The following is a 24,609-nucleotide window of genomic DNA, read 5'->3' on the forward strand; positions in this document are numbered from 1 at the left end:
GCCATTTGCTTTCCTTAATTGGGAAAAAAATACCTGCTCTCCAAGAGTTATAATAACTCTGCTACCCTCACGTTCTGTGACACATAAGCAGGGACACAGCACAGTTATTAAACTTCTCATGTTCATTGAATATACGCAGTGCTGCCTTTTGGTGGAAAAAAACTGAAAACAAATCTATTTGTCCAGCCTCTGTCCGTCCTAAGGGCGGTGGACACGTGTGAGCTGCGTGAACAACATTGCTAAATCAGACGCACCCAGCTACGCTTTACTGCTGGCTTCGCCATTTGCTTTCCTTAATTGGGAAAAAAAATACCTGCTCTGCCAGAGTTATAATAACTCTGCTACCCTCACGTTCTGTGACACATAAGCAGGGACACAGCACAGTTATTAAACTTCTCATGTTCATTGAATATACGCAGTGCTGCCTTTTGGTGGAAAAAAACTGAAAACAAATCTATTTGTCCAGCCTCTGTCCGTCCTAAGGGCAGTATACACGTGTGAGCTGCGTGAACAACATTGCTAAATCAGACGCACCCAGCTACGCTTTACTGCTGGCTTCGCCATTTGCTTTCCTTAATTGGGAAAAAAATACCTGCTCTCCAAGAGTTATAATAACTCTGCTACCTTCACGTTCTGTGACACATTAGCAGGGACACAGCACAGTTATTAAACTTAGATAATTCATTCACTAGAGGCAGTGGGGCCTTTCGTTTTCCAAAAAGGGCAAAAATTATATTTGGCCTGCAGTCTTGCGCCAATTTATTTCCTGCCTGTGAAATCAAATCACTGGTAATACAGCATGCTGAGGGGTAGGGGTAGGCCTAGAGGACGTGGACGCGGCCGAGGACGCGGAGGGCCAAGTCAGGGTGTGGGCACAGCCCGAGCTCCTGATCCCGGTGTGTCGCAGCCGACTGCTGCGCGATTAGGAGAGAGGCACGTTTCTGGCGTCCCCACATTCATCGCCCAATTAATGGGTCCACGCGGGAGACAGTTATTAGAAAATGAGCAGTGTGAGCAGGTCCTGTCCTGGATGGCAGAAAGTGCTTCGAGCAACCTATCGTCTACCCGCAGTTCTGCGCCGTCCACTGCTGCCAATCCGAATCCTCTGTCTGCTGCTCCTCCTTCCTCCCAGCCTCCTCACTCCACTACAATAACACCTGCTCAGGAGCGGGAACACTCCCAGGAACTGTTCTTGGGCCCCTGCTTAGATTGGGCAGCAGCGGTTCCTCTCCCACCAGAGGAGTTTATCGTCACTGATGCCCAACCATTCAAAAGTTCCCGGGGTCCGGGGGAAGAGGCTGGGGACTTCCGCCAACTGTCTCAACAACTTTCTGTGGGTGAGGAGGACGATGACGATCAGACACAGTTGTCTTGCAGTGAGGTAGTAGTAAGGGCAGTAAGTCCGAGGGAGCAGCGCACAGAGGATTCGGAGGAAGAGCAGCAGGACGATGAGGTGACTGACCCCACCTGGTGTGCAACGCTTACTCAGGAGGACAGGTCTTCAGAGGGGGAGTCAAGGGCATCAGCAGGGCAGGTTTCAAGAGGCAGTGCGGTGGCCAGGGGTAGAGGCAGGGCCAGACCGAATAATCCACCAAGTGTTTCCCAAAGCGCCCCCTCGCGCCATGCCACCCTGCAGAGGCCGAGGTGCTCTAAGGTCTGGCAGTTTTTCACAGAGACGCCTGACGACCGACGAACAGTGGTGTGCAACCTTTGTTGCGCAAAGCTCAGCCGGGGAGCCAACACCAACAGCCTCACCACCACCACCATGCGCAGACATATGATGGCCAAGCACCCCACAAGGTGGGACGAAGGCCGTTCACCGCCTCCGGTTTGCACCCCTGCCTCTCCCCCTGTGCCCCAACCTGCCACTGAGATGCAACCCCCCTCTCAGGACACAGGCACTACCGCCTCATGGCCTGCACCCACACCCTCATCTCCGCTGTCCTCGGCCCCATCCAGCAGTGTAGTTCAGCGCACCGTTCAGCCGTCGCTTGCGCAAGTGTTCGAGCGCAAGCGCAAGTACGCCGCCACGCACCCGCACGCTCAAACGTTAACCGTCCGCATAGCAAAATTCATCAGCCTTGAGATGCTGCCGTATAGGGTTGTGGAAACTGAGTCCTTCAAAAGTATCATGGAGGCGGCGGCCCCGCGCTACTCAGTTCCCAGTCGCCACTACTTTTCCCGATGTGCCGTCCCAGCCCTGCACGACCACGTCTCCCGCAACATTGTGCGCGCCCTCACCAACGCGGTTACTGCCACGGTCCACTTAACTACGGACACGTGGACAAGCACAGGCGGGCAGGGCCACTACATCTCCCTGACGGCACATTGGGTGAATTTAGTGGAGGCTGGGACAGAGTCAGAGCCTGGGACCGCTCACGTCCTACCCACCCCCAGAATTGCGGGCCCCAGCTCGGTGCTGGTATCTGCGGAGGTGTATGCTTCTTCCACTAAAGCACCCTCCTCCTCCTCCTCCTCCTCTGTCTCACAATCAAGATGTGTTAGCAGCAGCATGTCGCCAGCAGTCGGTGTCGCGCGGTGGGCAAGCGTCAGCAGGCCGTGCTGAAACTACTCAGCTTAGGCGATAAGAGGCACACGGCCCACGAACTGCTGCAGGGTCTGACGGAGCAGACCGACCGCTGGCTTGCGCCGCTGAGCCTCCAACCGGGCATGGTCGTGTGTGACAACGGGCGTAACCTGGTGGCGGCTCTGCAGCTCGGCAGCCTCACGCACGTGCCATGCCTGGCCCACGTCTTTAATTTGGTGGTTCAGCGCTTTCTGAAAAGCTACCCACGCTTGTCAGACCTGCTCGTAAAGGCGCGCCGGCTCTGCGCACATTTCCGCAAGTCCCACACGGACGCTGCCACCCTGCGCACCCTGCAACATCACTTTAAGCTGCCAGTGCACCGACTGCTGTGCGACGTGCCCACACGGTGGAACTCTACGCTCCACATGTTGGCCAGGCTCTATGAACAACGTAGAGCTATAGTCGAATACCAACTCCAACGTGGGCGGCGCAGTGGGAGTCAGCCTCCTCAATTCCTTTCAGAAGAGTGGGCCTGGTTGGCAGACATCTGCCATGTCCTTGGTAATTTTGAGGAGTCTACCCAGGTGGTGAGCGGCGATGCTACAATCATTAGCGTCACCATTCTTCTGCTATGCATCTTGAGAAATTCCCTGCAAACCATAAAGGCAGCTGCTTTGCGCTCGGAAACGGGGGCGGGGGAAGACAGTATGCCGCTGGATAGTCAGGGCACCCTCCTGTCTATTTCTCAGCGCGTACAGGAGGAGGAGGAGGAGCATGAGGAGGATGAGGAGGAGGGGGAAGAGACAGCTTGGCCCGCTGCTGACGGTACACCGGCTGATTGCCTGTCATCCTTTCAGCGTGTATGGCCTTAGGAGGAGGAGGAGGAGGAGGAGGAGGAGGAGGATCCTGATAGTGATCTTCCTAGTGAAGACAGCCATGTGTTGCATACAGGTACCCTGGCACACATGGCTGACTTCATGTTAGGATGCCTTTCTCGTGACTCTCGCGTTGCACGCATTCTGGCCACGACGGATTACTGGGTGTACACACTGCTCGATCCACGGTATAAGGAGAACCTGCCCACTCTGATTCCCGAAGAGGAAAGGGGTTCGAGAGTGTTGCTATACCACAGGACCCTTGCGGACAAGCTGATGGTAAAATTCCCAGCCGACAGCGCTAGTGGCAGAAGGCGCAGTACCGAGGGCAAGGTAGCAGGGGATGTGCGTAGATCGAGCAGCATGTACATCCCAGGCAGTGCAACAGTCTTTAAGGGCCTGGCCAGCTTTATGGCTCCCCACCAAGACTGTGTCACCGCTCCCCAGTCACGGCTGAGTCGGCGGGAGCACTGTAAAAGGATGGTGAGGGAGTACGTAGCGGATCGCACGACCATCCTTGGTGACGCCTCTGCCCCCTACAACTACTGGGTGTCGAAGCTGGACATGTGGCCTGAACTAGCGCTGTATGCCCTGGAGGTGCTTGCTTGTCCTGCGGCTAGCGTCTTGTCGGAGAGGGTGTTTAGTGCAGCTGGGGGAATCATCACAGATAAGCGTAGCCGCTTGTCAACCGACAGTGCCGACAGGCTAACACTCATCAAGATGAACAAAGGCTGGATTTCCCCAGACTTCTGTTCTCCACCAGCGGACAGCAGCGATACGTAAGCAATACGTAGGCTGCACCCGCGGATGGAAGCTACGTTCTCTCTCACCATCCAAAACGGGGACATTTCTGCTTCATCAATCTGTGTCTAATATTCCTCCTCCTCCTCCTCCTGCTCCTCCTCCTGAAACCTCACGTAATCACGCTGAACGGGCAATTTTTCTTAGGGCCACAAGGCTCACTCAAATAATTTTTCAGAACAATTTTTATAAGTTTCAATGCGCTTAAAAGCATTGGAACTTTAACTTGAACCAATTTTTCGTTACACTGGGCTGCCTCCAGGCCTAGTTACCACTTAAGCCACATTAACCAAAGCGATTAATGGGTTTCACCTGCCCTCTTGGCTGGCCATGGCCAATTTTTGGGATGTACATTAGTACTGTTGATACAGCAATTTTTGTGGGCCCTCGCCTACAGTGTAATCAAATTAATTTTTAGCCCACCTGCATTACAGCTGACGTTACCTCAGCTGTGTTGGGCAATGCAATGGGATATTTTTATGTACCGCCGGTGGGTTCCAGGGAGCCACCCATGCTGTAGGTGCACACTGAGTTTTTAATACATCTGTACACTTCTAAAGAACCCGTCTGACTGGGCCATGCAGTGTGGGCCGAAGCCCACCTGTATTACGCACGACATTACTACCTCAGCTGTGTTGGGCAATGCAATGGGATATTTCTATGTACCGCCGGTGGCTTCCTGGCACCCACCCATGCTGTAGGTGCACACGGAGTTTTTACTACATCTGTACACTTATAAAGAACCCCAGTCAGACTGGGGCATGCAGTGTGGGCCGAAGCCCACCTGCATTAAGCACGACATTACTACCTCAGCTGTGTTGGGCAATGCAATGGGATATTTCTGTGTACCGCCGGTGGGTTCCAGGGAGCCACCCATGCTGTAGGTCGACAGGGACTTCACAATAGGGAGTTGTACCTGCCTGTGTCTATGAATTAAAAAGCCCGGTCTGACTGGGGCATGCAGACACCTTGACAGAATGAATAGTGTGTGGCACATAGGTTCCCCATTGCTATGCCCACGTGTGCAGCTCCTGATGGCGGTGGCACAGGATTCTATTTCTCATTGCTTCTGTACAGCATTGTGGGCTATCGCTCCGCCACTTTTAAAGAGGGTCGCTGCCTAGCCGTGCCAACCTCTGCAGTGTGTGCCTGCGGTCCCTCGTCATGGCAGACGCAATTCTAAATAGACATGAGCGTGGTGTGGCATGAGGGCAGCTGAAGGCTGCCCAGGGACACTTTGGTGTGCGCTGTGGGGGGGAGGGGGGGCGGTTGGGCAGCATGTAACCCAGGAGAAGTGTCAGTGGAGTGTCATGCAGGCAGTGATTGTGCTTTGTTGGAGGTAGTGTGGTGCTTAGCAAAGGTATGCCATGCTAATGAGGGCTTTTCAGAAGTAAAAGTTGTTGGGAGGGGGGGGGGCACTCTTGCCGGTATTGTGGCTTAATAGTGGGACCTGGGAACTTGAGATGCAGCCCAACATGTAGCCCCTCGCCTGCCCTATCCGTTTCTGTGTCATTCCCATCACTTTGTTGAATTGCCCAGATTTTCACACATGAAAACCTTAGCGAGCATCGGCGAAATACAAAAATGCTCTGGTCGCCCATTGACTTCAATGGGGTTCGTTGTTCGAAACGAACCCTCGAGCATCCCGGGAAGTTCGTTCCGAATAACGAACACCCGAACATTTTGGTGTTCGCTCATCTCTACATATCATGGTTTGATCTTCAAGTTCTATTAATGAACAATTAGCAGCTTCCAAATGTTTCCTTCAAATGTTCCATATTCTATATTCGTTCAATACGTCAAATATTAAAACATGCATATATATATTTATACATATATATATATATATACATCAGACAATAACATCATGGAACTTTTCATTCCGCTCACATTCACATATATTGGATTTGCTGTGGCCGTGGTTTGGCTGGGTGCGGCAGCTGCACGGTGTACTCCCAGCAGAATAGAGTCACACGGGCTCTCGGTTCGGGCCCCTTCCTACAATTTGCTTTGGGCTCTTGAATGTGTTATCTTCCTACAGATGGGGTTGTCAGGGAGAGGCCGCCTGCGTCCCGGCGGATGGTGGTTGTCAGGGAGAGGCCGCCTGCGTCCCGGCGGATGGTGGTTGTCAGGGAAAGGCCGCCTGCGTCCCGACGGATGGTGGTTGTCAGGGAGAGGCCGCCTGTGTCCCCGCGGATGGTGGTTGTCAGGGAGAGGCCGCCTGCGTCCCGGCAGATAGTGGTTGTCAGGGAGAGGCCGTCTGTGTCCCGCCGGATAGTGGTTGTCAGGGAGAGGCCGCCTTAGTCCTGGCGGATGGTGGTTGTCAGGGAGAGGCCGTCTGTGTCCTGGTGGACAGGGCTGTCAGGGAGGAGGCCGCCTGTGTCCCGGGGAAGTGGGGTTGTCAGGGGAAGGCCACTTACATCCCGGAGAGGTGGGCTGTCAGGGGAGAGCCGACTCTGTCTCGGGGGAGGAGGGTTGTCAGGGAGAAGGCCTGTTTCCTGTGGGAGGTGGGCTGTCAGGGGGAAACTGATTATGTCCTTGGCGAGGTGGGTGGTCAGGGGGAGGCTGCCTCTGTCCCGGGGGAGTGGGGTTGTCAGGGGAAGGCCACCTCTGTTCCGTCGGACGAGGGTTCTCAGGGGGAGCCCGCCACTCTGCTGGCGGACCGGGGTTGCCAGAGGAAGGCCGCCTGTGTCCCAGTGGACAGGGGTTGTCGTAAAGGGGGGGGATGCCTGTATCCTGTAGGACGGGGCTTGTCAGGGGGAGGCCATCTGTGTGATGCGGGAGGTGGATTGTTGTCAGGGAGAGGCTGCCTGTGTCTCCACGGATGGGGATTGTCAGGGGACATGTGCCTCTGTCCCAGGGGATGGGTGTTGTCAGGGGGAGGCCACCTGTGTCCTGCAGGACAGGGGTTGTCAGGGGGAGGCCGCCTGTGTTCTGGGGGACAGGGGTTGTCTGAGGGAGGCCGCCTGTTTTTTGGGGGACGGGATGGTCAGGGGAAGGCCACCTGTGTCCCGGCGGACAATGGTTGTCAAAGGGAGGTCGGTATCTGTCCTATTGGTTGGGGGTTGTCGGGGGGAGACTGCCTCTGTCTGGGCGGACAGTGTTTGACAGGGGGAGGCCGCCTCTGTCCTGTAGGATGGGGGATGTCAGGGACAGGCCGCCTGTGTCTCGGCGGACGGTGACTGTCAAAGGGGCTAGTGCCTCTGTCCCGGCGAACAGTGGTTGTCAGAGGGAGGTCATGCTCTGTCCCGGCAGACCTGGATTGTCGGGGCGAGGCTGCCTGTGTACTGGCGAGCTGGAGTTGTCAGGGGTAGGTCGCCTCTGTCACGGCAGACGGAGGGGTTGCCAGGGAATGGCCGCCTATGTCCTGCGGGAGGTGGGTTGTGGGGGGTGGATGGGGCATCTCTATCTCTGGGGATGGGAGTTGTCAGGGGGAGGCCGCCTGCGTCCCAGCGGACGGACATTGTCTGGGCATTATCAAGGGGAGGTCGCCTCTGTCACGGTGGTCGGGGGGTTGTCAGGGAGAGGCCGACTGTGTCCCGGTGGGACAGGGGTTGTCAGGTGGATGTCGCCTCTGTCCTGGCAGACGGGGTTGTCGTGGGGAGACTGTCTCTGTCCCGGCGGACAGGGGTTGTCATGGGGAGGTTCGCCTCTGTCCCAATGGACGGGGGTTGTCGGGTGGAGGCCACCTCTGTCCCAGCGGACGCGGATTGTTAGGGGGAGGCTGCATCTGTCCCGGCAGATGGAGGTTGTCAGTGAAAAGCCGGTTCTGTCCCAGCGGAAAAGGATTGTCAGTGAGAGGCCGACTCTGGCCCAGCGGACGGAATTGTCAGGGGTAGGCCGCCTCTGTCCCGGCGGACAGGTAATTGTCAGGGGAAGGCCCCCTACATCTCGGGGGAGGTGGTTTGTCAGTGGGCATGCGCCTCTGTCCCGGCGCATGGGTGTTGTCAGGGGGAGGTCGCCTCTGTCCCGTGGGTGTTGTCAGGGGGAGGTTGCCTCTGTCTTGGCGGCGGGTGTTGTCTGAAAGAGGCCGCCTGTGTCTCGGCGGATGGGGGTTGTCAGAGGGAGGCCGCCTGTGTCCCGGCGGACGGGGGTTGTCAGTGGGAGACTGCCTCTGTCCTGGGGAACGGGTTGTCGGGGAGAGGTCGACCTCTGTCCTGACGGAAGTGGGTTGTTGGGGGGGTGGCCGCCTCTGTCCGGGCGGGCGGGGGCTGTCGGGGACACGCCACCTCTCTCCTATCAGACGGGGGTTGTCGGGGGCAGGCCGCCTACATCTAGAGAGAGGTGCTTTGTCAGGTGAAAGCCGACTCTGTCCCAGGGAAGGTGGGTTGTCAGGGGGAAGCCAACTCTGTCCCAGGAGAGGTAGGTTGTCAGGGGGAAGCCGACTCTGTCCCGGGGCAGGTGGGTTGTCGGGAGGAGGCTGTCTATGTTCTGACGGATGGGGTTGTCAGGGAAAGGCCACCTCTGTCCCCTCGGAGGGGGGTTGTCTGGGGGTAGGCTGCCCGTGTTCCCGCGAGTGACGGTTGTCAGGGTTCGGTCGCCTCTGTCAGGGAGAAGGCCGACTGTGTCCCGGGAGACAGTGGTTGTCAGTGGGCATGCGCCTCTGTCCCGGCGGATGGGTGTTGTCAGGGGGAGGCCGCCTCCGTCCCGTGGTACGGGTATTTGTCAGGGGGGCGGTCGCCTCTGTCCCATTGGATGGGTATTTGTCAGGGGGCGGTCGCCTCTGTCCCGTGGGACGGGTGTTTGTCAGGGGGAGGTCGCCTCTGTCCCGTGGGACGGTCGCCTCTGTCCCGTGGGACAGGTGTTTGTCAGGGGGAGGTCGCCTCTGTCCCGTGGGACGGGTGTTGGTCAGGGGGAGGTCGCCTCTGTCCCAGCGGACGGGGGTTGTAAAGGGGAGGTCGCCTCTGTTCCGGCGGACGGGAGTTCTCAGGGAGAGGTCGCCTCTATCCTGGCGGCGGGTGTTTTCTGGGAGAGGCCGCCTGTGTCTCTGCGGATCGGTGTTGTCAGAGGAAGTCCGCCTATGTCCCGGCGGACGGGGGTTGTCAGGGGAAGGCTGCCTCTGTCCTGGGGGACAGAGGTTGTCAAGGAGATGGGTCGGCCTCTGTCCTGGGGGACGTGGGTTGTCAGGTGGGTGGCCGCCTCTGTCCGGGCGGACGGGGGCTGTCGGGGAGAGCTGCCTCATGACTCAATCCTGAGTCTTATTGCCGTGAGGATACTGCAGGGAGGGGTCAGTGAATTAGTTCTGCAGGTAACCAGGAGGATTTAGTTTATGGTACTTTTTTAAATTTGTTTGATTGCTGGTGCGGCTCAGCAGGTATAAAGGTTGGTCCCAAGGTGCCCCTTAACCCCTTAAGGACATTGCCTTTTTACCATTTTCGTTTTTCCTCCACCCGTTTAAAAAAATCAATTGTTTTTTGTGGGATGAGTTGTATTTTTCAGTTCTATTTAATGTACCATATAACGTATTAAAAAACGTTAAAAAATTCAAAGTGGAGTAAAATTTAAAAAAAGTTATTTCGACATCTTCCGGTGCATCCTGTTTCTACGGCGCACAAAATGCAACAACAATGCCATAAGTTTATTCTATGGTTCAGTACGATTACTACGATACCAAACTTATAAAGTTTTTTTTTTCCTGTACTACTTTATTTTTATTCAAAGACATTTAATTATTTTAAATTATTTTCTGCCGCCATCTTCTGCATGTAAGAACTTTTTAAAATTTTCCATCAACGTAGTTGTCCGAGGGCTCATTTTGTACGGTACATCCTGTAGTTTTCATTGGTACCATCTTGGAATATATACAAGTTTTTGATCGCTTTTCATTGCATTTTTTTACTTGGAGACCCAAAAAGGGCATTTCTGGAGTTATTTTTTTTTTTACAGGCGACGTTCACTGTGTGAGGTAAATAATGCGTTACTTTGATAAATCGGACTTTTATGGACACAGTGATACCAAATATGTATTTTTATTTTATTACTTAGATTCTTTTATTGTAAATATGGCAAAAGGGTTGTTTTTTACAGTTGTTACTTTTTTTTTTATACTAAAACTTTATTAATCTTATTTTTCCTTTTTTTAGCCCCCATAGAGGACCATAACTAGCAATGCTTTGATTGCTCCTGCAGTATCATGTAATGCCATACTGCGATTGGGCAGGCAGTCTATCAAGCCACCCCACGGGGACGCCTTGATAGGCATATTGCGAAGACAGCCCTGGGGCCTTTCAAAAGGGCCCTGGCTGGCATGACACCTGCATGGCTCCCTGCGATCTCATCGCAAGGGAAGGGGCCGTATCAGAATTGACAGTGGCATTGAAAGGGTTAATAGCGCCGATCAGCCACGCGGCTGATTGCAGCTATTGCCCGCAGGTGTCAGCTGTAATAAACAGCAGGCGCCTGCGGTGTATGACGAGAGGTGGCCCTGCGATCTCTCTTCATATATATCCTGCAGCTGCAGGACATAAATGTACAACCTGCAGCGTTAAGGGGTTAAAGAGCGCTTTGCCTTGTACCCTCAGAGCCCGGTATCTGGTTGTTTGGTCCGGCTTTGCAGAGGATTACCCGGACCAGATACAACTCTGGGAGTAAACAAGAATGGTTCAATTCATTAACAGCAAGCAAAGATCTTGAAATGGTGCAGAATTAAAACTGTGTTTTTGTTCCAGGGGTGAAGTATCTGAGGCAGGATGATGGCCGCCTCCCCGGTGATGAATGGCAGGCATGCCAATCTGTGGGCATCTCATAACCAGATGGTCCTGGAACCTCTTGAAACAAATGATCCAGAGGTAAGACATACGAGACGCTGCGCTCTCACTGCACTATAGGCGCTTCTACACAGAAGATGGATGCTCTGCTGGCTGTAATGAGCGACTGACAGTATAGCTGCCCATCAGTCCTCGTTCTGCCGCTCACGGCGCAGAGGATTACTAGTATTGGGACGACCGGTCGCTAGTATTGATCATCGTCACCAGCAGCAGCTCTTGTCAGCAGCCGCCCCTCTAATTACACGGAGGAAGTCCTGCCGACGAATGACCATTTTTATGCCCCCATGAAAGACCCAGTCAGCCGGTGAGCGAGCGTTCTGAATGTTCATCAGCTGATTGGGGCGCATTCAGGCGGGCCGATGATCGGGGAGATAAACCTTCTGACAAATGTGTGTTTCCATGTAAAAGGGTCTTAAAGAATGAGCTGCACATCCAAGACTCCAAGGTATCTTGGTTCCCTACATCGGGTAATAGATGCTGGGCGCTGACCACTAATGGAATCTATTATATTGGCCATCGCAGTTGTCATCCAGCTTTCCATGGATTCTGCATGTCATGGAAACCTGCATTATGCCGTGTTACACTCCACAGTATTGGAGGTCTTTGTGTCATTCAGGCTGCCTTCACATGGGTGAGAAAATCACGTATTGCGAGACGCACAAATCTCACACGACTATGAACTACGTTCTTTTGACCCGGGGTAATATACATGAGTTTTATTATTTTGCTCTCCTTCCCTGCTGTCCTATATTTGGGTGTTCCCTCGGAACACCTCACCTGTTGTTTTCAATGGGTCCGGAAAGATCACACAGCGTGCCATGCGAGGTTTCCCATTGGATCGCGACTGTAGTGAAGTCATGGGAGGCGGTTTTGACACGAAACGCCTAGCATCCGCGGGGACATCGCACAAGCGTGATATCGGGACGAGCTTCCTTGCCTGAAATATCGCTCAGCTGTGTGAAACTAGCCTCAGTGGGGAAACTAAAGCTAGATGTAACCCTCCTTAAAGTGACCCTCCAGTCCTAGACAAACAAAGATGGCCGCACCGCTTCTCTGACTGTCTGCTGCACACTGTGAATTAGTACACATCGGTAGTCTAAAACACTACACCTGCTGTGATTGGCCAGTGTTGTCCACGTGGGCAGCGCTGACCAGTCAGAGCAGCGTGCAGTGTCTCAGGATGTCTTCATTCACACCTGGAGGTTTGGATGTGGATTTTGAAACCAAAACTTGGTGAGGCTCATAAAGGGTAGACTAAAGGACGGGTTCAGTTTCTACCCTTTTTTTCCTTCATTTTGGTTGACTTCTGGTTTGAACAACTGCACATGTGAGCACATCCTTAGACCGCGGCTGCAAACTAACACACATGTGAGCACATCCTTAGACTGCGGCTGCATACTAACACACATGTGAGCACATCCTTAGACCGCGGCTGCAAACTAACACACATGTGAGCACATCCTTAGACTGCGGCTGCAAACTAACACACATGTGAGCACATCCTTAGACTGCGGCTGCATACTAACACACATGTGAGCACATCCTTAGACCGCGGCTGCAAACTAACACACATGTGAGTACATCCTTAGACTGCGGCTGCATACTAACACACATGTGAGCACATCCTTAGACTGCGGCTGCAAACTAACACACATGTGAGCACATCCTTAGACTGCGGCTGCATACTAACACACATGTGAGCACATCCTTAGACTGCGGCTGCATACTAACACACATGTGAGCACATCCTTAGACTGCGGCTGCATACTAACCCACATGTGAGCACATCCTTAGACTGCGGCTGCATACTAACACACATGTGAGCACATCCTTAGACCGCGGCTGCAAACTAACACACATGTGAGCACATCCTTAGACCGCGGCTGCATACTAACACACATGTGAGCACATCCTTAGACCGCGGCTGCATACTAACACACATGTGAGCACATCCTTAGACTGCGGCTGCATACTAACACACATGTGAGCACATCCTTAGACCGCGGCTGCAAACTAACACACATGTGAGCACATCCTTAGACCGCGGCTGCATACTAACACACATGTGAGCACATCCTTAGACTGCGGCTGCATACTAACACACATGTGAGCACATCCTTAGACTGCGGCTGCATACTAACACACATGTGAGCACATCCTTAGACTGCGGCTGCATACTAACACACATGTGAGCACATCCTTAGACTGTGGCTGCATACTAACACACATGTGAGCACATCCTTAGACTGCGGCTACATACTAACACACATGTGAGCACATCCTTAGACTGCGGCTACATACTAACACACATGTGAGCGCATCCTTAGACTGCGGCTACATACTAACACACATGTGAGCACATCCTTAGACTGCGGCTGCATACTAACACACATGTGAGCACATGCTTAGACTGCGGCTGCATACTAACACACATGTGAGCACATCCTTAGACTGCGGCTGCATACTAACACACATGTGAGCACATGCTTAGACTGCGGCTGCATACTAACACACATGTGAGCACATCCTTAGACTGCGGCTGCATACTAACACACATGTGAGCACATGCTTAGACTGCGGCTGCATACTAACACACATGTGAGCACATCCTTAGACTGCGGCTGCATACTAACACACATGTGAGCACATCCTTAGACTGCGGCTGCATACTAACACACATGTGCATCAGATAGTCATAGCGGCTCGCCGTCTGTCCAGGGCTGGAGGGTCGCTTTAAGGGAGTCTTCCGATCTTATACACTGGTGATATGTTGGTAATGTAGGTCAGCACTTTACCATCTCTGGGCTCCTCACTGGTTGATGAAGTGACTGCAGCACTGATCTAGCACTGTGACACCTTCACTGCTTATCCCTGCCCAACAGCGCCCTCACCAGGCATTGTGTGGTCACTTATATAGGGCTGGCTACACTTCCCTCACAGACAGTCCGGCTGCCTGACGATCAGGTAGATTCCTATTGGTCTTGGATGGGAGTATTCTTGCCCCTAGATTATCATATTTCCAGGCTACGAGGGGCTGAATTATGAGAATGTCCGCTGGTTTAGGCTGGGTTACATCGGAGTTGTCATTTCCAGTTTTCAGTTTCATCATTGGAGAAGAAAACTGAAAGTGCTGGAGAGCCGGATCGTAAGGTATATATGGAACGGCATCAGAATGTCCAAGGAATGCAGCAGAACATCAGTACCAGGTTGTTCCACCCCGGGCTTCGAGAAGCAGCGGCAGCGCTACGGGCTGGAGCTCATCGCCTCCGAGGACTTTGCCAGCTGTGCAGTTTTGCAGGCTCTGGGCTCCTGTATGAACAACAAGTATTCGGAGGATTACCCAGGACAGAGGTGAGTGGGTGACATCAGTGCATCTCATCATAATGGGCAGGGCTGCTCACATAGAGACGTGTCCGTTATGATGGGGACCAGGCCTTTAAAGGAAATGCCAACTGCTGTGTGTGTCTGGTATCCTTGGTGTTATGTTTTTCCTTGAATTTGTATAGTCATGGACTAATACAAGACAAATTCTAAGGGTGGTTTCACATCTGCATCAGGACCTCCAGACAGAGGTGTCCTCACAGATGCGGTTGCAAAACCGGGTAGCTGGGCGGAAAGTGGACAGACCCCATTATAGTCATTGGGGTCCGCCCGACACTGTTTGGTTCCATCCACAGGCGGACCCCTTGGGCTGCGGGGTTTCTTCTTTTCTGTTTCCCAAACAGAGGAGGACATTGGAATCCCCAGCGCAGATGGGAAAACACCGTGACTGGGGGCATCAACCTGACTGACGCTCCCTTAACTAATAACAAAAACTTACCCGGAGACTTCTTGTGTGTAAATGTGGGGTAGGCCACAGCTTTTATTAAATATTTAACCTCTACTATTTTAATTTAACTATTTTAACTCCATAAACCCTTCCCATGCTACAACCCGCTTAATTTAAACTGATTTTAGCTTTAACTATTCCACAGGACGTTTGTAAGCCCGCTTTCCTTGGGCTTGTAAACCCTCCTCTTCTCCAGCATGGAAAGTTCAAGGCCAACCACAGCTGTGACAACTTCCGAACGTATAAAAGTCCCATAAAGTCTTTCCTCACCCATCTCACGGGCGGGTGGGTGGGCGTCTTGCTCGGCTCCGTCCTCTTTCCTCCACGCTTCTTCTCTCTTGGTCTTCTTCCTGTCTTCTCCTTCTTCTTCCGTACCTAGCTCCTCCCCCCCATCTAGCTCGCTATTCCCTTTAAGCTCCGCCCCCAGTCCCATGCAGCCTCGTTATTCACTGTGCTGCATAAGAGACTGGGGGCATCAACCTGACTGACGCTCCCTTAACTAATAACAAAAACTTACCCGGAGACTTCTTGTGTGTAAATGTGGGGTAGGCCACAGCTTTTATTAAATATTTAACCTCTACTATTTTAATTTAACTATTTTAACTCCATAAACCCTTCCCATGCTACAACCCGCTTAATTTAAACTGATTTTAGCTTTAACTATTCCACAGGACGTTTGTAAGCCCGCTTTCCTTGGGCTTGTAAACCCTCCTCTTCTCCAGCATGGAAAGTTCAAGGCCATACGGGATGCGCCGTATCCCTACGGCGCATTCCGCCCCACCCCACGGACCCGAACTAAGGCAGCCTCCACGCCATCCTGCAGTCCGGACAGGAATGTGTCCAATCCCACCTCGTTTAGGTGTATTCCATCATCTCGCAGCGCACCTCTCTCTCTGTCCTCCAACTCCCAATGGCGTACAGCAATCCCTCCCAAGGATTGCACGAATTTCGAAATCCTCTGGTTGATCAATTTCCTTACGTTTTCGATCGCCTCGGGGTTCTTTGCCCCCCTCCAACATCTCCTGGCGATAATATCCGACCATACGAGCACAGATTCTTGGAAGCACTCGCGAAAACGGAGCAAGTCCTGTTTTATTAGAGCGAGTAAATCGCCTAGTTTTATTTTTCCTAGGTCGTTCCCCCCGGCGTGCACGACCAGGATAACTCGCCGGGGGGTCCACCTGCTAATTTCCGTCACGATCTGCAGCAACCTTGGCCATTGCAGTCCTCGAATGCCATACCAATTTACCACAGTGTCCGTCATTCCTAGAGTCCTTCCTAATGGCCGAGTTGCTGCTCTCCTTTCGGCCCAGTACACGAATGAATGCCCGATAATCCATACTCTCCACGGCTCTGCAGCTGCAACACATAAAAACAAAACCCAAAACCCGTACCACACAACGCACGCCATTTCACCAGGCCAAAATCATACCACTTCGCTTCTTATAATATTAAGTCTGGTCTAATGTATGATTTGTATGCCTGCGACTTCCATCTACCTAGCCGTTTCAGCTCCTCTTCCCGCATACCATGTGCTTCTGCCATGGTTGCCGCACCTATCCTAAACGAATGCGTACCAAAATCCGACACATCCAAACCTGCTGAACGTAATGCTGAACGGAAAACCGCTGTAAACTGAAAACGGGTGAGGGGATCGCCCGCCGCGTGCACGAAAAATTGGTCGCAAATATTACGCGAGCTCATGTAATCTCTGACCGTGCTCACCGGGCACCACTTGGACCCAAGGCTATTAATTGCTATCCACTCGTCTCTCCCATAAATGTCCGTCTTGGACTTTCTGATACATATACGTAGTGATGCACCAGAGCAAATAACATCATTATGCCGCAAACCGCCAGGCTTATTTTTACTCGCCAGGACCAGCTCACCGATTCGTAATGCCGCAAAAAACGCCACCGAAAAGGCCGCTCTAAATAGCAACGCTTCCGAACTATCGACGCACACGCTTTCCAGCAATTCTAATAGCTTAATCAACATGGAAAACGTAATGGGCCGTCGTCTATCAATATGCGTCTTATCTTTTTTCCAACCGCGAATTATTTGGCGAAAAATAAACTCTTTAGTAACGTCCGTCTTACCATTTAGTTTAAGCAGGAAGGCTACTCCCGCTAGATATTTTTTAGCTGCTCCGACCGACCGATGTTTGTTCCGTAAATCTAACAACATATCTAGCGTGGCCGCCCGCGGCCTTTCACCGTCGACCACACAACCGCCTGCCAATGAAAGCCATTCTAACCATATAGAATTGTAACTCTTCCACGTCGCACCCGTGACCGATGCCTCCACCAGCTTCAACAACTCTGCTCGACCAGATCCCATAAGTGAGGAGGGCATCGGACCCCCTCGGCCTCCGCCTGTGGATGCCATTCCCTGAACGCCTCCATCTGTGAACGAGAGAGTGCGTCAGCCGCTCCATTGTCATGACCCAGAACATGCCTGGCTCGCAAATAAATATTATTCTGCAGGCATCTCAAAACCACATGTCTTAACAATGCTAACACAGGCGGAGACCCCGCGGTCTGCCTATTGATCACCTGCACCACCGCCGCGTTATCAGACCAAAAACAGACCTTGCGGTCCTGAAGCTCTGAATTCCATAGTTCCAACGCTACCACTAGTGGAAAAAACTCCAATAGTGTCACATTCTTGGTCCATTTTCTATTCACCCAACTCACTGGCCAGGGTTCCCTGCACCAATGGTTATGAAGAATTACACCGAAACCTCCCGACCCGGCCGCGTCCGCAAATAGGCATAAGTCGCTACCCGTAACCTCCTCCTTTGGGCACATCACTTGCCTATTGAAGGATTGCAAAAACACTTTCCATATATGTAGGTCCGCTCTCATCCCCTGTGTAACCCGCACGAAATGATGGGGTTCCCGTACCCCTGCCATAGCTAACGTCAGTCTTCTTGAGAAGACCCGTCCCATGGGGATGACTTTACACGCGAAATTAAGCAAACCTGCCAGCCTCTGAATCTGCCTCAGCGTGACTTTTTTGCAGCTGGCAACTTGACTGTCTGGTGTAACCTGGCTACTTTTTCCACTGGTAACCTGAACACCATATCCTCAGAGTCGATCTCGATTCCTAAGAATGTGATCCGAGTCACGGGGCCCACCGTTTTCTCTTCTGATAACGGAACCCCTACCCTCAGCATGAGGGCCTGGAAGGTTTTAAGCAAGAATACGCAATTGCCCGAGTTCTCGGACCTGACGAACAAAAAATCATCTAAGTAATGTATCACCGATGAGATGCCCGTCTCATACTTGAGTAACCACTCTAAAAAGGAACTAAACAATTCAAAATAATAGCATGAAATGGAGCATCCCATCGGCAAACACATATCAATAAAAAATTGACTGTCCACCCGGCATCCCAACAGGTGGAAACAATCGGGGTGGACTGGTAACAATCGGAAGGCGGACTCAATGTCCGTCTTTGCTAGCTGGGCTCTTTTTCCCGCCGCTCTTACCAAGCGAACCGCGGAATCAAATGACGTATAAGAAACTGTCGCCTGTTCTTTTGATATTCCGTCGTTAACGGAATCCCCCGCTGGAAAGGATAGGTGATGTATTAAGCGGAATTTCCCGGTTTCCTTCTTGGGTACCAAACCCAAGGGGGACACCCGCAAATTCGTAAACGGCGGCGCTTCGAAAGGGCCGGCCATGCGGCCGAGCTCCACTTCCTTACTCAATTTTTCTTTGACTAAATGGATATTGTCCAACGCCGATTTTAGGTTTGGGGCGAACAATGACGCGGGTGAAAACACAAACGGAATAACGAAACCAACTGAAAAACCGTCCTTAAGAATTTTTGCCGCCTGCTTCATGTGGTATCTGTCTAACCACAGATCCAGGACCCGGCTTTTCACCGGTGTTTGGTGCTCCACCGGCACCACCCACTGCGGCAGTCGTTCTCTGTTTCTTGAAGCAGCGAACTGCTGCGTGCTGCCCCCCGCAAACCGAGCACTCGTGCCGGAATTTGCAGGTGGCATAAAACCTGCAATGGCCCTCGTTGTAGAGCCAACATGAGCCATTGGGTCTCTGAGCAGCCGCGGAGGGCTGTTGCCCGCCTCCCGCGGCTCCCGTAGGAAAGGACGCTCTAGCGGGCCTTTGCGCCAGAATAAGCTGAATCCACACATCAGTTGCTTTTGTGGCCCAGCTTATGTGGCTCATACCCGAAACCCGTCGCCTGTAGTCCTCATCATAACGCCACCAAGCTGACCCACCGTGCAGCTTGTAGGCGCTGTAAATGGTATTCAGATAGACCATCAACTCCGGTCCTTTAGCAGGCTGATGTTGACACGCTACATGGGCCAACACCAAATAAGCTTGAAGCCAGTTCCCAAACGTCTTCGCGATTTTTGGCTTTTTCTCACCACGTTCCGACAACCGTTCCTTATCTACCATCACATGGTCCGCTGATAATAAGGACCAGATATCCACATATAAACCTTGTTTAATCTTTTCAACCAAATCGTCAGCCAAACCTACCCCTAGCGGGGCAACACCACAAAACATTGAATCATAATATTTTAAACCTTCCGTTGGGTCACCTTCCGTACACCGGGTTGAGCTTCCAGAAACATTACTCACAGGCGGGCCTCTGCCCCCTGGTGAACCACAGGACACTAAAAGCCCTTCTTGCGTATCAACCTTGCTCAACAAAGATTTTAATACCGTGACCAAATCCTGTTTATCCGCACCCTTTGCGGGATCCATCACATTACACCAAGCATTATGCAATGATAACTCACCAGCTCGACCGACCTCCGGCGATGCCAAGGGTGATGTCCCAGCTGTCTCCCTCCTGCGAATCCTTTGATCAGGCGTGGGCTCCCGACTGACTGTGCGCGTAGCCTCCTGCGCCCTTTGCTGTGACGCCACACCAGGCTGGTGTCTGCTTGACCGTCCTTGCGTGTGGCTGTGACTTTTGTAATTCCTGTATTCCATTCCATGTTGCCTCGACTGCGAGTGAAGCGTATGACGCTGGTCTTCTGAGCGCCGTGTCACTTCTTCCAAACTGCCCCTCTCTACCCTACTTACTCCTTGCGCCCTGCCGCTGCTGCTACTGGAAGCTCTACTCGCCTGCTCTAACTGCCTGGAACGCCTGGCCTCCTGTCTTAGCGCTCTGGTTCTATCTTTTTGCCTGCGCCTGGCGCCCTGCCCTTGGCGGCTACTGCTAGCGCGGTTGTCGGACGTTTGGGAAGAGTAACCCAGCGTTTCTTGTAGCACTGGGTCTAAGTATCGGGGGTTAACGTAGCAACGGCGCTGTGTGCCCGAAGCGGGTGGCGGGACATGAGAAACGTGTCTGCTTTGCGTAGGATATACCACCTCCTGCTGCCCCCGGTACGGGGCCGCCTCGGCTCTATTTCTATGATGGTAGGGGGGTCGGCTATGTCTATGTGTCATGTGGCTAGATGCCTGGGGCTCAGGGGTGATGCTACGTGACCCCGAAGAAGGGCTACTCCCCCTTCGTTGTCTCCTCCGCGGGGGTAACAACGCGGGGCCAGGGCTACTCGCTGCGCTGCTGGTGGAGGAGCTAACTGGGCTGCTGCCTGTAATCTATTTCCCCCTGTACTTGCCCCCCCCCCCTCTGACTCCTCGCCTGTGCTGTGCTGCATCCTGCTTGTGGCGCTCTGCCATCTTGGTGGGGTACGCGCCCTCCCCGCGTGTCCCTTCCTTCTCCTGCCTCACTCCGTGGCTCACCTCTCCCTCTCTGCGCTGTCCTGCGCCCAGACGCGCGCTGTTCTTCCTCTGCTGCAAGGGTTGCTGTTGCTGCTGCCTCCTGGCACGTGTCTCTTCTTCTCCTCCCGCTCACCGGCGGTGAGCGCTGCCTCGTGGCGGTCCGTTTTCCCGCCACTGGATTTGAATTTGGCGCCATCTTTTTTCCGGCGCTCGCTGCTCCCGCCGCTCTCTCATCCATCCGGCTGCTTCGCTGACCGCGGCGTTTGTTCGCTGGGCTCGGGCTGAGCCTTGCTGGCGGCTGTTTCCTTCGTTGCGGACTTCCCCGCAACTGCTCTTCAGCCTCCGGCGGCGCTTCGCTGGCTCCGCTCTGCTGTATCCCGGCTTCCTCCGGCTCCGCCGCTCCCGCGGCCGTCCTGCAGCTTGAAAGGATCTCCTCCAGCCAGCCGGTGCCATCCTGTACGACCGCCGCTTGGATTAGAGCCCTCAGGTTCTCCATCTTCCTCTTCTTTCGCGCTCCGGCCGACTCTCCTCTTCTTGTCTTCTCCCAACGACTCCCGACCTCCGCTATTCAGTCAGCTGCTTCGGTTTTCTCCTCTTCTTCAACTTTCTTTGCCTTCAGTCTTTTTCTTTCTAACTTTTCTTGCGTCTTGCTCGGCTCCGTCCTCTTTCCTCCACGCTTCTTCTCTCTTGGTCTTCTTCCTGTCTTCTCCTTCTTCTTCCGTACCTAGCTCCTCCCCCCCATCTAGCTCGCTATTCCCTTTAAGCTCCGCCCCCAGTCCCATGCAGCCTCGTTATTCACTGTGCTGCATAAGAAACATTACTTAACTGTGTTCTTACAGAAAGCCTTGGTGGTGGCGACGGACAAACTGCCTGTATAATAGAGAAGGTTATTGCTGCTGTACACAGTATTGACTTCCATGGACGGTCCCAAGTTACAAACTTGTCTCCTATCCACGGGATAGGTGATAAATGTCTGATTGGTGGGGGTTCTGAATTCTCGGACCCCTGCCTATCATGAAAATGTAGGTCTTGTGTCTCCCACTGTATGAATGGAGCAGCGATCAAGCATGTGGGCTGCTGAGGCTAGCAGGGCGTATGCGCGACTGCTACACCATTCTTATGGGAAGCCTCAGTCCCCTCTGTTTTTGTGATCTCTGCAGATCCCAGAAGTCAGACTCACACTGATCAGACACTTATCCTCTATCCTGTGAATAAGGAGATAAGCCTATATCTTCGGACAACCCCTGTAGAGAGCGTGCCCTTGTGTGAGATCCCTTAGACCAGGGGTCCCCAACCACCGGACCGCGGCCGGACCGTTGTGTGTTTAGCGCCGGTCCGCGGCACCGCCGGGAACTTTTGCTCTAAACACAAGGCCCGCGGGCCGAATCCGGCCCGCTGCCTTGTGTTATGTGGCCCGCAGCGTGCCAACGCCGCTGAGCACTGAAGCGATTACCAGCGGGGGCGCCGCAGCTCCCCGCTGGTGATCGCGCTGATCCCGGCGCACACTGTCCTCAGTGTGCAGCCAGGATTCTCCTCCCCGAGTCCCCTGCTCATTAGTTCCGCAGGGGAGGACTCGGGGAGGAAGCGTTCCGGGCTGCACACTGACGTCAGAGCAAGCAGACAGAGAGCGACGCTGTAGTAAGTATATGGGTTGGGGGGCTGCTTAGAATTGCGGGGGGGGGGGGGGGGGCTATTACTGCGGGGGCTGCTTACTACTGGGGGGGCTGCCTATTACGGGAGGGAAGGGTGCTGCATATTATGGGGGGGCTGCCTATTACTGGGGGGTGGGGGCTGCCCATTACTGGGAAGCAGGGGGCTGCTCATTACTGGGAAGGGGGGACCTGCCCATTACTGGGAAGGGGGGGACTTGCCCATTACTGGGAAGGGGGGACCTGCCCATTACTGGGAAGGGGGTGGGGGCTGCCCATTACTGGGAAGCGGGGGGGCTGCCCATTATTGGGAAGGGGGGGGGCTGCCCATTACTGGGAAGGGGGGGGGGGCTGCCCATTACTGGGAAGGGGGGGGGCTGCCCATTACTGGGAAGGGGGGGGCTGCCCATTACTGGGAAGGGGGGGGACCTGCCCATTACTGGGAAGGGGGGGACCTGCCCATTACTGGGAAGGGGGGACCTGCCCATTACTGGGAAGGGGGGGACCTGCTTATTACTGGGGGAGGGGCTGCTAATAACTGAGGGGTGCGGGCTGTCTATTACTGAGGGGGGAGATAAATTATATGCTGCCCTATCTGTGTGCTGGGGGGGGATAGATTATATACTGCCCTATGTGTGTACTGCCAGGACATTCTAAATGTCATAATTAAATAAGAATGCACTAAACTCCAACCCCCTTCATAACCCCGCCCCATATAACCAAAGCCCTGCCCATGTCCCGCCCAACCCTTATGGGCCTTGTAAAACTGGTCTTGTTTGAAGCCGGTCCCTGGTGCCAAAAAGGTTGGGGACCACTGCCTTAGACAATCCCCCATCCCAGAGAGACCCAACTAGGAGCCCCTCATATTGAGTGTTAGAGCTGCTTTACATAAAGGGTATGAAGACTTCTGCAACAAAAATGTCTGTTCCAGACAGTCTCTTGCTGTTTTCTGCATACAGCGCTATTCGGGTTATGTGACTCCTGTGCAACAAACCCTGCGTTAGGGAGTTCTTCCATCGGCCAATTCTTGGCTACTTGTAACGTGTGCTGGTCGACAAAGCATTGTGATCAGCGCTTCATCACTGCGTTCTCACACGGCAGATGGTTCCATGAAGACGAACAATTGTTAGTATGATTGTCCAGCTGGCGCTGCAGATTTTAGTGCAGTCGGCACAAGAATCAATGTCGCCATACACGCAACACGTGGATTTTGGTGTGTTTTTCACAGCCTCATTTGAAGGGGTGGAATTCATACTGAATATCCACAGTATAAGCTGACATGCTGCGGACTTAAAACCGCACCACATATCAGTTCTGTACTGACTTGTGCAGATCTTTATGCACCATGTGGAAGAGGTTTACATCTCCTCCACGCGGCTCAGACTGGAAATGCTGTGGATCTTCTGTTCAGAAATTGTGCAAAATTACACCTTGTGTGAAGCTCCTCTAGCAGGCGCTATACTACACTAGGACACCAAAAAGAGGCTCTTCATGTTCTCTCCTGCCTCTACTGACAGGTACTATGGCGGCACGGAGCACGTGGATGAGTTGGAGAGGCTGTGCCAGAAGAGGGCTTTGGAAGCGTACAGCTTGGACCCATAGAAATGGGGGGTGAATGTGCAGCCTTATTCAGGTGAGTCCATGAAGTAATATAACATGCACATTGACTATTTACTGCACCCATAGATTGTAATGGTGCGTATTACACACCGAAAAAAGACGTGCACCTAATATATCTGTGAAAAACGTAGGTCCGACTGGCCCAATGTAAATCAATGGGGTTTTTAATGTATTCTAGTAGTTATATTCTTGTGCCTAGGAGGCAGTATTATAGTAGTTATATTCTTGTACATAGCAGGCAGTATTATAGTAGTTACATTCTTGTACATAGGGGGCAGTATTATAGTAGTTATATTCTTGTACATAGGGGGCAGTATTATAGTAGTTATATTCTTGTACATAGGGGGCAGTATTATAGTAGTTATATGCTTGTACATAGGAGCAGTATTATAGTAGTTATATTCTTGTACATAGGAGGCAGTATTATAGTAGTTACATTCTTGTACATAGGGGGCAGTATTATAGTAGTTATATTCTTGTACAAAGGGGGCAGTATTATAGTAGTTATATTCTTGTACAGAGGGGGCAGTATTATAGTAGTTATATTCTTGTACATAGAGGGCAGTATTATAGTAGTTATATTCTTGTACATAGGGGGCAGTATTATAGTAGTTATATTCTTGTACATAGGGGGCAGTATTATAGTAGTTATATTCTTGTACATATGGGCAGTATTATAGTAGTTATATTCTTGTACATATGGGCAGTATTATAGTAGTTATATTCTTGTACATATGGGCAGTATTATAGTAGTTATATTCTTGTACACAGGAGGCAGTATTATAGTAGTTATATTCTTGTACATAGGGGGCAGTATTATAGTAGTTACATTC

At 52.6% G+C, this 24,609-nt stretch overlaps 1 long non-coding RNA gene across 3 annotated transcripts in view; it reads left to right on the plus strand.

Annotated features, from left to right (window-relative positions):
- The window catches only part of LOC136576361 (uncharacterized), a 116,184-nt gene that overhangs the window by 83,183 nt on the left and 8,392 nt on the right, over positions 1-24,609 (plus strand). For all 3 annotated transcript variants that reach the window (XR_010786348.1, XR_010786347.1, XR_010786349.1), the window contains 2 exons: positions 10,872-10,991; positions 23,674-23,789. This is a non-coding gene — a long non-coding RNA (uncharacterized lncRNA). The remainder of the gene's footprint in view (positions 1-10,871; positions 10,992-23,673; positions 23,790-24,609) is intronic.

The sequence above is a fragment of the Eleutherodactylus coqui genome, chromosome 8 (assembly GCF_035609145.1).
Source record: "Eleutherodactylus coqui strain aEleCoq1 chromosome 8, aEleCoq1.hap1, whole genome shotgun sequence".
Classification (NCBI taxonomy): domain Eukaryota; kingdom Metazoa; phylum Chordata; class Amphibia; order Anura; family Eleutherodactylidae; genus Eleutherodactylus; species Eleutherodactylus coqui.